Below are 6,376 nucleotides of genomic sequence, written 5' to 3'. Positions count from 1 at the left end.
GCAAAAAAAGCCACAAAAAACAGCTTTGTTTTTTTGCCCTGAAAGCTCTTTTAAATGTATGATCCTTATACTATAGTGGTTAGTCATCCACTATTGATTCCACTCCGTCCAGCTTAGATTAATTTACTTCATTATACATACTTCCCTTAACAGCTCTGAAAACCATAGACGTTTTGGTTTTAACCTCCCATGAATCATATTAATCCATTTGCCATGCGCTTTAATTCAAAAGCTAAACCACAGAATTTTCATCTCTTTCATGAGTAAAATAGCAACTAGGAAGTCTATGTAACTTAATAAGGTTATGTTCTTTACAATTCCAGTTGAAAAGAGCATCTTAGGGGAAAAACAGATTTACAAACAAGATTAGAATTTATGAATGAATCAATAAAAGAAAAAATGTGAGGTGAGAAATAAGAAGCTGTGTAGAATATCACATTTACATCATACTGTACTTGATGTGATCTAAAATCCAAGATGTAATAAAAAAAGGATTCAAATAGAAAATAGGAAAAATAAATAAAAATGCTTATGAAAAATGTTTAACTAGACCATCATTAGTACATGACAGATAGTACAGAACGGGCATAGACATTAATATCACATGAGCATTACCCAATTAGTGACAGCTTGGTTTAATCATTATATAATTAGTCAACAGTGTAATTAGTGCAATTTCATGTTGTAGAACATAATGAATGCATTCATGGCAACGTAGCTGTTACAACACATTTTTTGCAACATCAAAACATATTAATTTATGGTCCTTCTACCTGATCAGATTGGCAGAATTGTGTACAATAGCATTAGTTTTGAATAAGAAGGTTGCATCACTTGTGTCTTTTCAGATTCAGGTGACTTTTGCTTCACTAGCAGCTTTTGTAAATAAAAAGGATGCTCTGATTAGATCTGGTTAGATCTTACTTTATAATCGTAGCTGATTAGGGATTATTATATATTACAATCTATATTACAATGCATATTATTGTGTTTATGATAAATCAAAATACGATACTATACTCTACCCTACTCCTATGTTTGACTTTTAGGATGAAGGTCCCTGAGTTAGCAGCATATCAGGGAAGTGTTTGTCCTCTTAAAATAAATTCTGTCCTTTTCAGAAGGCAGAATACAGATTGCTTGCTTATCTTATGTCCTTCTCAGAGAAGGCAATCCTTACCATTAAGAGTTCTACATTAAGATCTACAGTATACTGTATAACTCTGGCTGAGAAATGATTTAACAAATGTAAATGTATTATGTTTTAATTATAATCATTATAAAACCTAATAAAAAATAATTAGGAGTATAACAACAGGACCAGCCTATAACTGACATGATACAGTATCTCAACGATAAGTGAAGGTTTTTTATGTAAATAGTGGTCTAATACTGTCTAATATTTGTTTAAAGAAAGGCCTATATTCCAATTTCAACAGGATTATATCTTACGGTGAATTGTGTGCATTTTTTTAATATTTCCTAAAGCAGCTTGCAGGTGGATCTTGTCTTGATCTTTTCATAAATAACAGATTGTCAGATATATCCGTTCACTGTTTTTAAATAATGACAGTGCTCAGTAACACATTGTTAGCATGTAAAATTAGAGGGTGTTTCAAAATCATTATTTACTGATTGCTTAGATTAATTTGCTCTTCTATGCTATTCAGTTCAGTGGCTTTTTAGAGCTCTCTAGTGGCTGTAAGTAAACCTGCACGATCAATAGACAGCAATTGTACAGTACTCGGTTGAAAGGTGCTATTAATGCTTTGTATTCTGTCAGAGAAAGTGATGGTGCAAAAATACATATTTATGATGCCCATCATTTGAGGTAATGGCAGCTTAGTGGTTGCTGTTTGGGAGCTTGTTATTTTTAATCCCCAAACTATCAGAGAGCTACAGTTGGGTCTTTGAGACTATTCATTCTCAGTTTCTCAGTTGTAAATCTACCAAACGAATGTAAATATAAACCTTTCAATGCTGAATGCACACTTTAATTCCTATCCAAAGGTAAATCATTAAAACTATTGTATAAGTATCACTGCAGTGATAGTTCTGCCAAGTGCATTTAAGAAATACTGCTCGCTATTGATATTAAGACTCATTATGGATTAACGATATATCAAACACTAAAGCACACATAAATGTTTGTAATGCAGGAACCTGTTCTTGGCTGAGATTTCATAAAGGTGATGGATGATGTTGTGGCCACGCCATATGTTAGATGTAGTTTATCTAATGGTCAGAAGATCTAATGCTGGTCAGAGTAAATTGACTTTGTGCCTCAGAGCATGCTCTCTAACAAAATTCATGATTACAAGCATTGTTAAATGGTGCTGATGTGTGTGTCTGTCTCTCTCTCTCTCTCTCTCTCTCTCTCTCTCTCTCTCTCTCACACACACACCCACACACACTCTTTGTGTGTGTGTGTGTGTGTGTGTGTGTGTGTGTGTGTGTGTGTGTGTGTGTGTGTGTATGGAGGACCAGATATCCTTATAATGATATGAATATGCGACAGTCTTGACCTTGTGGAGACATATGGCTGATCCCTATGAGGAAAAATATCTTTTATAATACTAAAAAGGAAAACTACAAAAATATGCAGGCAGGTAAATTGCTTATGCTAAATTGCCCCTAGCTATGAATGTCTGTGCATGGTGCTTTGCAGTGGACTGGCTTCCCACCCGGGGTAAATTCTCCAAAGCCCAGAATTATATGTATAGTTTCCGGGTGCACTGCAACCCTGAACAAAATAAACAGGTAACTAAAGATGAAAATGAATCAGGGATTTTCTTTCAGATTAGTGAGATTGTTGGGCTTAAATGTAGGTGTTGGTGTTGCAATCTATAAAGTAATAATAGGAGTAGTAATAGTATATATAATTAGATAATTAAACAAAAATTGGATACAATAAAATAAAACAGTCAAATTATCATATTGAAATAAATAACAGAAAAGCAGGAAAAAAGAAATAGATTACAGTATAAAATATTAAACCATCTCATTAAAAAAGAAGCTCATAAAAATTAGGATTAAAAATACAATAATTCAACCACTACAAAGAATCTACAAAGTACTACAAAGTAAACATAAAGTGCCAGTAAATGTATGTGGAAAAGTTAGATGCTAAAGTAAAAAGAATGTTGGGTTTTTATTCCAGGTTTATTTAAAATCAATAATAAATAAAGTCTGATTCATTTTTATTGATGATATGTTCCAGCATTTCCAGCCTTTATGCATTTATCCCCATTCAACAGTCCTGTAGGTTTATAGTTGTAGTATTGGGAACAAGAGATCAAGGCAAGAGGAGTGTGAATGTGCCCGATGTAGTCGTTGTGGATTTGTTATTTTAGCTGAGACCCAGGATGCAGAAGGCAGCAACCCTCTGTGTGAATTATTAAGCAGTATAAGTGTGGGGCAACGGGAGCAATGCAGATGGGGAAAGAGGATATTAAAGCTTGCTCACTTTGGGAACTAATGGTCCCAAGTCTAAGACCCTGAAGTCTCATTAACCTACTGTTTCACTCTGCAGGGTTTTTCTCTTTTTCCATTCTTTGCTATATATTTCCTCAATAATAGGTACTCTAGTCAACAGAGGCTGTCCTTTCTGCTTTGCAGTGATATTTTGGTAATAATGGGTTAATATGGTACATTAGTTTTGTATTATATCTGCATCTGCTCTGCTTTTGATAATAGCCTTGAAAGTAGAGAGGTGATAATCCAGAAGCTGACAACCTTGCATTTCATGATCTATCAATTTAGATAGCACTTTTGAAAATTAATCAAGACTGATTTGTTGTTAATACTGACAAATGTACAAAATTAATGTGGAATTCCTCAAACCACAAAAGGCAATTCTCTGTGTTGCATCCCAAATTACATATCTGCATGAGATATCTGCATAATGTTGTGCCTCAAGCTAAAGGTGGCCCTTTGAGAAATAAGAACATGGCCCTGCAACAGTTAAATTACCCAAAGGCTTGGCTTAGCACTTTCAAATAAAGTAAAAGTAAGATGAAAGTGATGATGATCTCAGCATGCCAAAAGAGGTAGGTCCTCTTGCTGTTAAGTGCGGCTCAAAGGTGTAAGCACAAAGAAATCTAAAACAATGCAAAGAGAAAAGGAAAGAAAGCAGAAGAGGAAGTGATATAATCATACATCAAATTTAATATCACGGTTGAACTCATTGAAGATGAGGAGAGAACTATATACAAAATAATGTAGGCATGCTTACACCATCTGTTTCTGTACTGCAATGCACCAGTGAAGATCTGCATTTAGAGAGAATATGGCATGGAAATAGGTTTGACAGTAGTATTTTACATTAAAACAGTTTGTATTTGCAGTTCTAGTCGGTCTAGTCTTTTGTATATTCACCTAATTTCCCCAGGTTTTCCTCTGGACATATAGGTTTCCTCCCAACATCAAAAAAACAAATGCTGATTGGGGGCTCTGCTTCACCTAGGTGTGGATGATGGTTTATGTACTGTGCCGTGTGATTGGCAGGATTTCCATTCAAAAGTTTATGCCCAGGATCCACAATGACCCTGACCGGGATTAAAAGGTTAGTGAAGTTAAAGAATTTGTTCATATAAGACTAATACTAAAATTCCTGAATGCTTTAGAGTGAAATTGATCAGAATTTTGTCTGTCACTGGCCAGAAAATCTAGAGCCAAGAACACTATGTTGGCGAGTTCCCTGGTGGTCCAGTGTTTAGAAACCTGCAATTTGATCCTGGGGTCTAGTTTTGATTCCTGGGCAGGCAGGCAACCCGTGTATTGGCTTTTTGTACTGAGTCTTACACTTACTGTGCCAGTCACAAACCCAGATAAAAATGGGTGTTGTGCCAGGAAGGGGATCTAGAGTGAAACTTGTGCCAATTTAAATATGTAAACCAATGATCTGCTGTGGTATTTTTTTATTTTTTATTTTTTTAGGAGTAGAAGTGATTTTTCTGATGCTCTGAATTTGACTCTGATGCTCATACTGAGGAGCCCATCAGCAAACTCATTACTGTTTGTCTTGTGTTTGAATTCCATTTTCGTTATTGAATCGTTATCTTGAATATGTAATATATAATATATATTACATATTCAATTTATAGTAAATATATATATATATATATATATATATATATATATATATATATATATACACTCAGTAAGACCTGTATCCCTGAATTACGCTATTCATGCAATTATCCAATCAACCAATCATGTTGTAGGAGTATAATGAATAACATCCTGCCTATACAGATCAAGAGAAATCTAGGAAATGTAGCCAGGTCAAGGAAATGTAGCCAGGTCTTTTTTGTTTTTAGTCAACAGACTGTCAGTGTGTGGGCGCAATTGTTGCTTAGGGGTACGATATATATATTTACTCTTTTCAGGCTAGAATTAAACATCTAAATTAATGCTGCTGTGACAAAGACCTGGTCAGATAGGTCTTGCCATTACTTCTAGTTTACAATGTCTCTGCAACCTCCTTTACTTCTGTGTGGCCTTGCAGGATTCAGATAAGCCAATATTCTGTCACCCACAATTATCTCCACAGAGAGGTAACCAGTAGAAGAACATTTAATCACTGCCTGTGGGAAAGAAAGAAAGAAAGAAAGAAAGAAAGAAAGAAAGAAAGAAAGAAAGAAAGAAAGAAAGAAAGAAAGAAAGAGCAGTTATTATATGCTACCTCATTTCAAATACAAAATTAATTTTAATTCATTTTTTATGACTTATTTAATAGTGTATCCTGTATCGAGTAAGTTCATAATGAACACACAATTTCTTTTCCATCAATATAAAGGAGATACAATTTCTTTTTCTTCTGGCTTTTGATTTGGAGGTCAGATCTTTGCTGGGCGAAGTTATGCGCATAACAATATCCAAACTAAACCTTTTTTGTAACACGTACATGTTCAAGATTTTCAGACCACTGTTGAAAAATTAGATTCACAATTCAGTAGTTTATTCATTCATATTGCTATTTAAATGGAATGGGCAGATTGCTTCAGGTACTTTGTGCATGCTTTAAAAAAGGAATTATGTCTGGAGGCAAGAAAACAAATTAGATGTCTTAATATGCTTTAATTTCTATTGTACTACCGAATGAGTAAGCTTTATAGTCTTTAGAGAAAACTATATGGTAAGGTTTTATTGGCTTACTTGCTTAGCTGCTGATGAATGAATGTAAATCTTTGAACATGAGATAATTGAGTGTGAAATAAGTATTTGAGGGGCAGAAGTCATGAATGATGACTGAAACAATATTCCATAGAGCTCCAGCTTTATCTTAGATTCTTGAAGTAACGACATTTAGTAATAATGGGGGCAGCATTCACAGTAACCTGTCAGTTGAAGTTTAGAAACATCTCACAAAGGC

The sequence above is a fragment of the Tachysurus vachellii genome, chromosome 6 (assembly GCF_030014155.1).
Source record: "Tachysurus vachellii isolate PV-2020 chromosome 6, HZAU_Pvac_v1, whole genome shotgun sequence".
Taxonomy (NCBI): Eukaryota; Metazoa; Chordata; class Actinopteri; order Siluriformes; family Bagridae; genus Tachysurus; species Tachysurus vachellii.
The sequence above is the reverse complement of the archived record's forward strand: the minus strand, read 5'-3'. Positions refer to the sequence as shown.